At 44.7% G+C, this 11,331-nt stretch overlaps 1 long non-coding RNA gene across 1 annotated transcript; it reads right to left on the reverse strand.

Moving 5' to 3' along the window:
- Window positions 1-2,305: 2,305 nt before the first annotated feature.
- On the reverse strand, window positions 2,306-11,124 carry LOC109493495. Its single transcript, XR_002737373.2, has 2 exons — window positions 10,079-11,124; window positions 2,306-2,724 (listed from the first exon to the last, which is right to left on the reverse strand). It is a non-coding gene; the product is annotated as an uncharacterized LOC109493495 (long non-coding RNA).
- Between the last annotated feature and the right edge of the window lie 207 nt (window positions 11,125-11,331).

The raw sequence follows: 11,331 nt of genomic DNA on the forward strand, positions 1-11,331 counted from the left end.
TCTGCAAATTAATGAAGACAGACTTTTCTATTACAGGAAATGCCTTTACCTTGAGTCATCCTATTTCAGAACAGGATACTTGCCTTAGTTTGCATATATATAATGGGTATCAGTGTGTTTTTCCCAAAGCAAATGAATTAACTGCACCCCCAAAGGTGACTTCTAGACTCTAGTTGGAAGTCAGCACAATGGAGAACCACTAAAGCTTTAGAATTGGGGGCCAGTTTTTTCCCCCAAGATTTCAGAGACTTCTGGGCCAAATCTTAGGTGGGGCTCCGAGCCTCTCAGCGTCCCTCTTCCCAATTGCTACAGAAGAAAGGATTTTCCCAGACATGTGGCCTATGGGGGAGGCTGGTGTTGTTGGTTGTATTGCCTTTCCCCAAAATATGTTGGAGTCCTATAAATGTGGCACCTGTAAATTACTTTGAGGGATTGCGTTGGGTGGGTGGGTGGGGGTGTCTCCTGCCTCTTTTCTTCCTCCTGTGGACCACACTGCTTCAAAGAACCTGAAAACCTGCACAGGAGTAAACAGATCTCTGCATAACTAACCCCGGGTCATTCTGTCCTGATCCTAAATCATCCTTAACTTGTGACCCATGCAAACATGCATTCACCTCTACCCCAAAGGTTTATCACTAGCCACAGACATTTCTCTCCCCATGCCTCCTAAATAAATCACTTCCCAGCTAGGGTCTGAGAGTTCTGGAAGTCTCAGGAATTGAAATAGTTCACCTTGGAAAATCTTAATTCAGTTGGTTTTTGTCTCACAGCAGATGTTATATAAATACTTGATTATTGATAACATTCCCACTTCGCATAAATGTTTCTGCCATGTTGAAGGCGATGAGAAGAGAAATGATATAATTATGGCAAACTGATTTTACTAATTACTCAGAGCATGACAGTCAGGGGTTCCAAAAGATGAGTGGAGAGAGGACCTGGGTGCCGAGCTCTGAGGTTCCAGGGTACACGGTGGGCCAAGCACTGGGGTATATGGGGGTTGGAGAGCAGCCAGTGTCCTCGGCTGACCAATTCAGCAGCCAAGGGTATGGCTGAGACCTTTCTGGTTCCAGCTCCCAGACCTGTCCCCGCACCTCTTCTTCTGATCCCTTCATTCACGGCTTCCTGCCCCCAGGCCTAGTTGTTGGCATAGTTGCCCCCAGCCGCCAATCTAGGTGGCCAGGCCCGCTACCCCTAGAGGTTCAGGAGGGGATGGAACTCCTGAGCTAAGTTCAGAGGAGGAGGTTGTCCAGGCCACCATTGTGGCAACTCCCACCCCAGGCCATCTGTACCTGCTGCCACTGTGGGCGTGTGCACGTAGAGCCTCTGCAGGGTTTTGCCCGACTATTCCCGAATTGTTATGTTGTTGCTTTACTGCTTCTGAAATACCTAAATCCAAGATCCAGTCACCTGGGAACCCCTGGAAGAATAATCCTTCCAGAATTCTGGCCCCAAGTGGCTAAACCTGGGATGATGTGCCCATGGTAGGTCATGAGAGGTGACGTGATTCGTGGCCTCTAATAAATCTCTCCTCCCTGCATCTAGGACCTGGGTCATCTCCTCCCAGTGGCTCACACTGGCCTATGTGCACCAGCACAGGTGACCCAGGCAGAGGCTTCAGAAGCACAGCTACATGGGCGTCTATCCTTGTCTGCCAGAGACGTCATATGGAAGAGAACTGAGGCTCCCTGGCTGGAAGCCCCAGACATTTGCATGAGGCCTTCTCAGACCCTATAGCTTCATGAGTAACCCCCCAGAGGACTGCCCAGCTGAGCCCAGAATGGTGAGCAGGTAATGGTGGCCATTGGAGCTGTTAAGATTTGATGTTGGTTGTTACCCAGCAATAGGTGATTACACACTACCCTTGATCTGCAGAACTTTCTTTCATTCACTCAAGTCATACCTTCCGGAGTACCTACTGTGTACCAGACTCATTGACAGGGAGCAGGGAGACAAAGAGGAACATAGAATAGCTTCCAGCAAAGAGCTCAAGGTCCCAGGTTAGAATATACGACATCCTGGTCAGGGCGCCAATAAGAGGTTCATGGCCAAGATGGGATCTCTCCTTCTTTCTCTCTTGAATTAAGTGAATCCTTCATAAGGCACTCCTATCGAGTGCCAGGTTCTGTGCCAGGCATAGCGGTGAACACAAGAAGCAAGACCCATGGAGCCCGTGGCATTTAAGACAGACACTTCTGGTCCCGTGCTTGTCTTTGTCCTGGGAGGAGACGCCTGCTCTTCTCGCCCCAGTACGTATGTGGTCTACCTGGGGGGGGAGAAGGAATAACATTATTTCCATAATAAATACTTTTGAGCAAGGCAACCATTTAATATTCTTTGTATCCAAGTGATTTAGGCCAAAAAGTAATTTCAGCGAAGATGTTGTTAATTGAGATGTTGGCAACAATGGCATCTCCAACGCCTTTCTGTGAGACACGTGGTGGTCGTTCCTGGGCAGCGAGTATCAGTGACTTGATTTCTCCTTCCCTTCTCTCAGCCACCTATTTATGAGTGGCCTGAGAAGGCAGAACGAGGCAGGAGTTAGACGTGGCTCCACATCTCCTAACAATAGCTGGGGACAGCAGGATGGCTCCTTTGAGGGCATCTAACTCTTCTGGAGAGTGGTGTCATTGGAGGTGTCCCAGGTTGGGTTCTCTGGGAAGCACACTCTGAGATGGAGATCAGCCACTGAAGTTTGGTAGGGAGTATTCTCAGGATCAGCACCTGGGGAAGAGGAAGGAAGGAAGCGGGACTAGACCGGAGAAGGCGGGCTTCAGCCAACCCCATGGGGAGCTCAGAAGCTGGCCTGGCTTTTCAGATTTGTCTTACACTGAGGGGCCAAGGCCTTTATACTCCTGAGTCAACCACTCACTGGCTTCCCAGGAAGTGGGGTTCTCTGGGGCACAATAACTGTTTTCAGGCAAGGTAATTCCTCAAGGGGGATGACAGCTGAGGGCCACCTGCTGGCAATATTTCCGGCAGCTGACAATCTAGTTCTTTACTTCTAAATGGGATCTGGGTACATTCCCACATCTACCACGGAGGATGAACAGGATCTGTCCTCAAGATAACAGGAACGTTTTGTCGGTGCTGAACTCTGCCTATCATTCTTTTTGGGCACCTGTTCTTCCTATATAGTAGGTAACTGGCTCTGTCTCCTACAATGTTCTCCCATTTGACCATTTCAGAATAAGCATGATTGTGATGATAATGGAGGTGAGGAGGAGGAGGAGATCTGAGTTAGGAGATAAGCTATTCGCTTAAAGACTTGCACTCTTAAAATACACACAAGCAATGCTCTGTTATATTTGCTGACCAAGAGGGGTGCCTGGGTGGCTCAGTCGGTTAAGCGTCCGACTTCGGCTCAGGTCATGATCTCATGGCTTGTGAGTTCTAGCCCCGCGTCAGGCTCTGTGCTGATGGCTCGGAGCCTGGAGCCTGCTTTGGATTCTGTGTCTCCCTCTCTGCCCCTCCCTCTCTCGTGCTCTTGTCTCTCTCTGTCTCTCAAAAATGAATAAACGTAAAAAACAGTTTTGCTGACCAAGAGACTAAATAGATGAACACATTTTTTAGTCGGCTCGTCAGTATCTGGCGGGAACCTTTTAACAGACCGGGTTTCAGCCTGAGGAATCCATGCTGGCATATGGGGCTTGTTGCTGTGTGTGGTCCAGGCCTTTTGGGTTATGCTGTCAATCAGATGAGCTGGGGAGAGGAGCCAGTCTTCCCGTGGCTCACGGAGGGTACTATGGCCTTGATGCTTACAAGGATGTGCGCAGTGGAAGCCAGGAGATAATTTAGTTCAAAATTTTTTTTCTTTCTCAGAGTCATGAAAGGTATTTATCTCTGATCTCCACAAACCATAAGTACAGAGAAGTGCCGTTTTATAGTGGGTAAAATAATGTACTTAGTCCCTTCATCATCTCTGTCCGAATTCACATACCATATGTGAAAACGACCCTTTTCTCTCATCAATTACAAAACAAATATAGAAAGGTTTTTCAAACTAGTCACTATAAGGAGTCTGTTAAAATAAGCATCTCTGTAAGACAGAAATTTTCTAACATGCACAGAAGTAAAAAGATGAATATATGAACGCCCCATGTACTCACCACCCAGCTTCAATAGTTACCAATATCTTACAAATCTTACTTCACCTATCCCCTTGATTTTTTTTTCTGGAGTGTTTTGAAGTAAATCCTAAACATCATGTGATTTCACCGGTAGGTGAATATTTCAGTATGCCTCCCTACCTGATAAGGATGTTTTGTTTTTTTTTTTTTTTAAGATAAACAGCATGGCACTATCCTAAAAATTTTGCCGTAATTCCTTGACTTCACATACTCTTCAAACTTCTTTGTCTTAAAAATGTCGTTTCAAGGTTGGTTTATTCGGGTTGAGACCCAAAGAAGATCCATACATTGCATTCGATTTGAATGTTTCTTAACCCCTTTTATTCGATTCTGTTGCACACTTTTTAAAATAATGCCATTGATCTGTTTGAAAATGGGTTATTTGTCCTGTAGAATTTGCACATTTTAGATTTGGCTGGTCGCTGCCTCAGGGTGTCATTTAACCAGTTTCTCCTCCAACTGTTTCTCCTGTAAAATGATATTTACATCTTGAGTTGTGACTAGATTCAGGTTCAATTATTTTAGGCAAGCATTCTTCCTAGGTGGTGGTGCACCCTACCTATTGTTTCTTGTCACGAGGTGTGTTATTTCTGCCAATCCCATGTTTCCCAATGCCTGTCTGTCCTAGATCAGCCAGCGGGTCAGACTGATCACTCCATTAGGAAGCCTTTCATCTTTAGATGTGCTTTCTCTTGGGGACATGCTACCCTTTCCTGCCCTCAAAGTCTCGCCTGATATTTGGCAGCATTCACCGATGAGTGTAGCCTAGATCCACTATTTCAAAGTGGCAAAATGGTAATTATTAAACTTTCCGAAGTTATTGGCTGGAATTCTTAATATCCTTTCTGAAGTTATTGGCTGGAATTCTTCTGTTGAAACAAATCAGAAACAAAAGACCTTCCCTCATGAATTATCAGGCAAGAGTCCATTTCAATGCCATGGTTAAGTGTGTGATATTGTTTGATTTATGTTGACCAAGGGACTCCTAAAGAAAAGAATGACTTAAACATCCATAGCAGCAGAATTTGGGAGAGAGCCTGGCCGCTGGCCTGTAGGCTCGATGCCACTCTCTTCTTCTGTGTTCTTTCTAGGCCCTCCGTAGGGGCTTGTAGTCCCATTTCAAAGCCACATCAGCTGGGACCTTGCTGGGGCAGTCCTGTTCTTTTACTTTGGTCTTTATACTTTGTCTTGATAGTATCTATGCTCTGCCTGAAATATATACAATAGTTTCCCTTATTTTGGGAAAAAAAAAATCCTTCTCTTCTGCTGTAATGCCTAATGCGTGAGTTCCTACAGAGTTTCTACTGAGATGGTGTAGCCATCTTTCAGTTCGGTTTCCATTCATCTCTTATACCTCATGCCTTGACCAAAGCAAATCCTACCATTTCCCAAATATGGGCTGTGCATTCCTTCCGTCACTTCTTTACTCACACTGTTTCTTCTGCTAGAATTTGTCAGAGCTTCCTATCCCCAAAGATTTGGTTCAAGTGCCGTGTCTTCATGAAACCATTTCTAATTATCCTGCCAGAAGAAATCAAGTTCCCAGTTGCCCAAAGAAATGTGTACCTGTGTGGGATATAATCTATTAAACTTTTGAAGAGATCTGCTAAATAAGGCAGAGAGACAATAACAGATGCACACAAAATTTAGAAATGGAAAACAAAGGAGAATACAAGCGCATCATTCTGGTTAACAGAGCTGCTGTGATTGAGCCATGGATCCAAGCTTCCCAAGGGCTTGAGGAAATGAGAGAAATGCTTAAATTATGTGATTTTCAGTACTGGAAGAAATCTTTTCAGTTCCATAGTGGTATAGGAAAATTTTCTGGGCTCCAATTTCCGAAATAAAGTTTTCAGATGGGGTTATATGGGTGGTATCGTGAACATCATTTTATAGCAAGAGCAGAAATAAATTTCATGTGGCCGTTTCTTATAGCAGCATTAGGTAATCTTATGTGGAGCTTATCAGATTTAGTTCAAGTATCAAGGCTTCTGATGTTCTAAGCTGATCAAAGGAAATTCAGAATACTTACAGGAATAAATGGAACGCACATGCTACATAGGCAATCATCTGGGTTGATCACCTTTCCCATCCAGCGCGATGAACTGGGTAAACGATAGTTTAAGTTGAACCTATTGGTGAGAGTATACGTTGCTTGATCCTATATTTTGCTGCACAAGGGTTGGTGCGTATAATTTGGAAACCAAGTAAGCAGATGGTAGGGTCAATAACCTTCTGTGGGAATTGAGAAGTTAATCTGTGTTCTCACTCAGATGGAAGGTCATTGTGTCCATAGTTAACTATAGACAAAGCTAGGGGTTCCCTAAAAAGGCTGTCTTTGATGGGCTCCTGAAATTGAACACCAGGATCTCTAGAAAACATTTTAGGGCCTAGACATTTTTCAAAATAGTTTTTAAAAATTATCCTACAATCGTACTATGACCTCAGTAGCTTTCTTCTAGAATAACTGGTTCTCTATGATATGGCTCCTGTCTGCCTCCATGGGAATGTCCCTATGTAGCTTGACAGGGAAGCTTTCTTCAAGGCATTATTTCACGCCATCCAAATATTCAACACTGGATTTTGCAGAATGTCTGATGAAGATACTTGTTGCTTTAATTTATTTAAGAAGTTTTTTACCCTGGAAAATTTCAAACATACATAAAAGTAGAGATACTGTAACTAACCTCCAGCTAAAACAATTATCTACATTTTAATCTGCTTGTTTTTAATTATAACAGTAAAACACATGATAAAAGAAAAAAAATCAAAGAGTACCAAAAGACATTAAATAAGGTCCCTTTTGCCTTCTACTCCAAGAAAACCTCTCTTAACAGTTCTACAGTATCCTTTCAGAAATGTTCAGCACATATATGTACGCACATTAGTTCTTTTTAAAATATGATCACACTGTTTTTCTTACAGGTATTTTATTTTTCTCTTATACATACTGGTTTTCACCTTGATGCTTTTTTAAACTTAATAAAATACCTTGGAGAGATTGCCATTCTTCTGGGTATAAATCCACTTCATTCTTTTATTAGTAACAAAAAATCTCTCTCCTTTTTTTTTTAAACAATAATCACCTTTATGTACTTCTGACTATATACCTACAGTTGTTCATCTTTCTTTACATATATTAACTCTTAATCCTCACAACATCTCTACATACAATTATCCCATTTTACAGATGGGAAAACTGAGGGATGGAGAGGTACACAGCTGGTGAGTGTCAGAGTCTTATGCTCTTAACTACCTCACTGGCCTGCTTCTATGTAACACAATGTTGTCCATGGTACATGCTATTCCATTGCATGGACCTACCATACTTTATTTCTGTGGGTGGATGTTTAGATTGTTTCCAATTTTGCCTGCTTTATTAGCAATGCTGCTGTGACTTCTGATTAAACGTGGAAATTTGAACACTAGCATTTATTGCCTATCTCTCCTGAGACCCCACTAATGTGACAGGAAAATTGTATGCATGCACAAACACCCAGAAAAAAAACCATAGGGACGAAGATAACAGGGAAAGAAGGTGAAAGTACCAACATTTTGGAAGCTGAAAAGTAGATAGATGACCAGTAACTAAGAATAGATCAGAGAAAGTTGAAACCTTCATGGTATTGGGCGAAACCAAGAAGCAGATCTGTTGGTGTTTCAGAATCTCAGGAAGGTCAGGCACCTGGAGCTTCTGAAAGAAGGAAGGTGTGGCTGAAAACAAGATAACTGGTTAAAAATGTTTGAGATGATAACACTTTTAAACAATAATAAAGCAGAATATTCTCATGACCTTGGAATCGGGAAGGATTTCATACAGAAGAAACAACAGGCACTAACCATAAGGAAAAGACTGGTAGATTCAATGACTTCTCCTCATCCAAAGACACCATAAAGAGAGGACAAAAGAAAACCACAGAGTGGGCGACAATGTTTGAAATGCATGTAAATACAACATAGTATTCAAAATACATGAAGGACTTTTGGCAGTAAGAAAATAAGAAAAAGAGCAAATTTTAAAAATAAGCAAGACACTCCAACAAGCTCTTCACAAAAGAGAAAATCCAAATAGTTGATAAACAGGAGGAAAGCTACCCAATGTCATTTTTCATCAAGAACCTGCAAAGGAAAGCCATAATGCTATATGCTTACGTACCCGGCATATTGGTAAAATTTGAGCAGTTCTAATAATACCAATTGTCGACAAACAAACAAAGGCACAGACACTGCTGGTGGGAATGAACCAGGGGTAGGGACCTTGGAGAACAGTTTGGCATTCTATGACCAAGTGTGATGTATGCGTCCCCTATGACCTAGATATCTTACTACCAGGCCTACAACTGTGATTCTGACACCAGTTCTGATGTGAGTTTTTTTTTACCCCCACACCAAGCAAATCTCCCACACCAGATCCCACAGGCTAAAGGCTCAGTCCCACAAGACTGCCCCCCTCCCTTCCAACACCAACCACAAGTCCAAGATGTTACCTGCTTCTTCTGACCAATGGGCTGTAAATCAGAGGTTTCCATGACCCCCTCCTTGGAGTCATTAATTTGCTACAACAGCCCACAGAACTCAGGGAAACATTTTACTCACTAGATTGCCAGTTTATTATAAAAGGATATCACTCAGGAACAGCCAGATGGAAGGAAGAAACTCATAGGGCAAGGTATGGAGAAGAGGTGTGGAACTTCCATGCCCTCTCCAGGAGCACCTTCACGTGTTCACCAACCCAGAAGCTCTCAGAACCCTCTCCTTTTGGGTTTTTATGGAGGCCTCATTACAAAGGCATGATTGATGAAGTCATTGGTCATTGGTGATTGAATCAACTTCCACCCCCTCCCCCTCCCCAGAGGGGAGAAGGTGGTGAGGGTGGGACTGAAAGTGCCAACCCTCTTAGCATTTGGTTGTTCCCTTGGGAACCAGCGCCAGCCCCCCCCCCCCCCCATCCTTAGGTGACCTAGGGACTTCTCAAGTCACCTCATTAACATACCAAAAGACACCTTTATTACTCTTACCACTTAGGAAATCCCAAGGGTTTCTTGAGCTCTGTGCTGGTCACAGGATAAAGACTACACATCTATTTCTTATTATAAATCGCAATATCCCAACACCCTACAGAGATCTGTGCAGACAGGCACCAGGACGTATGACCGAACAGGCTCAGGTCGTTTCACAAAATAGCCTCAAAGTAGAAACGACCCAAGTGTCCATTGACAATAGAATAGATAAGTAACTTCTGGCATAGGCATTGGTTCTGTGGGATCCTGTAAACAGTGAAAACAAATATAGACTTCATGCAATAATACAGATGCATCGCAAAAAAAGGTTGAAAAGCAAGACGCAAAAAATGCAACATGTCATTTGTAGACTCTTTAAAAACATCTAAGAGCTGGAAAATGTTAATTCTAATAATGTTATTTGTCTAGTCAGGCACGACACAAAATCCCAAAGTCCATCGAGGAAACTCACGTGGCCCAAGCTGCCTCCTGGGGACCTTTCCAGGGTCTCTGTGCATCCCAGCCTCAGGAGATCTGGCCCTGCTTTAAGGCCAACTCCTGCTTACCTGGCTTGCCTACCCCCTAGGCCTGCCCCTCAGAAGCCTTCTTATCTCTCTGCTGAGCTACCCCAGCCAGGCGCCCAGTCAGCCTCCCTTGCCCAAACCCCCTGCCCCCCAAAGCGTGTGTACACAGTAGCCTAACTGCAGGCCTGGGCAATGAATGCGGCTCTGTGGTCAAGACGGTGGGCCCCTGGGCTCAGACTTGGGGTTCACATCACTTAAAGGCTTTGTGATCTTGAGCAAGTTACTTAACCCCTTTGTGCTTCCCTCTCTCACCCCCAAAACGAGCATATTAATAGAACCCACTTCATAATGGTCATTCTGAGAAACAAACCAATTGGTGTACCGGGCCCGGCCTAAGTACCTCAGAAATATTCATTATCATTACCTGGAGAAGGTACAAATGACATCAGTGATGTGAATCCCCCATGTTGGAAACTTCTCACCGGGCGGTTTTCTCCACGGCATCTGCGTCTTGTCCATCGTGGCCACCCCCACCCCCCGCCAGTTCTTTCCCAAGGCCGTACTTCTCCATTTCTGAACTTCCTTTGCCCCTACCCTTTGACTCCGTTCTGTAATTTCTCAGACAATGTAGCTGCCCCCTGGGCCCCCACTCAGTTCCAGGCCTGCTCCTGCCTCTGCTCAGCCAGAAGCTCCCACACGCCCCCTAAGCACAAGGCCACCCACCTCAGGTGACGACAAATGCCAGGGACAGCAAATCTTCAGTCCCCCCAGCTCCACTGAGCAGGAGGGAATTCGTTTTCCCGTGGAAATGAGTGATGCCAGTGCCCTTCAAATGGAGAAGCCACTACAGTCACCTCCGGTCTTCAATAGCAAAATGTTCCTTGTCCCTTATGAGCAAATGCGGCCGTTTTTCCTGTTTGATTTGCCTCGGCCGTCTTCCCAGCGGAACGGAGGGCGGGGACACCGTGTTCCCCGCTGGTTCTGCGTCTGGGCTGTCATCCTGACCAGCCGCTGGATGGACACCGTCTATGGAGTCCAAGGTTGATCAGGTTGGAGAACCAACTATCCGCATAATCCTCATACCTGACCCCGAAGGCACCCTGTGATCCTTTCTCCGAAGGGACATTCAAGCTGGGGGGAAGGGCAAAGAGTTCTTATTACAGGTGCCTGGGAGCCCTGATCTGGCCCTCTTGAGAGCCACTGGAGGCTTGGCTGCATGTTGTTTTGGGGGGCTCCCCCCCTCCAGTAAAGTAGAAGAGAAAGACACCTAAAGCCTTGGAGATAAGAAAATTCACTTTGTAAAAAGCAGGACTCTTGGAGCAGATAGTCACAACGTGATGGGAAAGCGTATTTACTTTAGAAGCCAATTAAGCCAGGCACCTGGGTGGCTCAGTCGGTGAAGCATCCGACTTCGGCTCAGGTCGTGATCTCACAGTTTGTGGGTTCGAGCCCCACGTTGGGCTCTGTGCGGACAGCTCAGAGCCTGGAACCTGCTTTGGATTCTGTGTCTCCCTCTCGCTCTCTGCTCCCTCTGTCTCCCTCCCCCACGTGCTCTGTCTCTCTCTCTCTCTCTCAAGAATAAATATATTTTTTTAATTGAAAAAACATAAGCCAATTATGCCTCATCTCCAAACAGGTGTGGTGTGGGATCCACAACATTCAGAAGCAAAATATGTC

The sequence above is a fragment of the Felis catus genome, chromosome D3 (genome assembly GCF_018350175.1).
Source record: "Felis catus isolate Fca126 chromosome D3, F.catus_Fca126_mat1.0, whole genome shotgun sequence".
Classification (NCBI taxonomy): Eukaryota; Metazoa; Chordata; class Mammalia; order Carnivora; family Felidae; genus Felis; species Felis catus.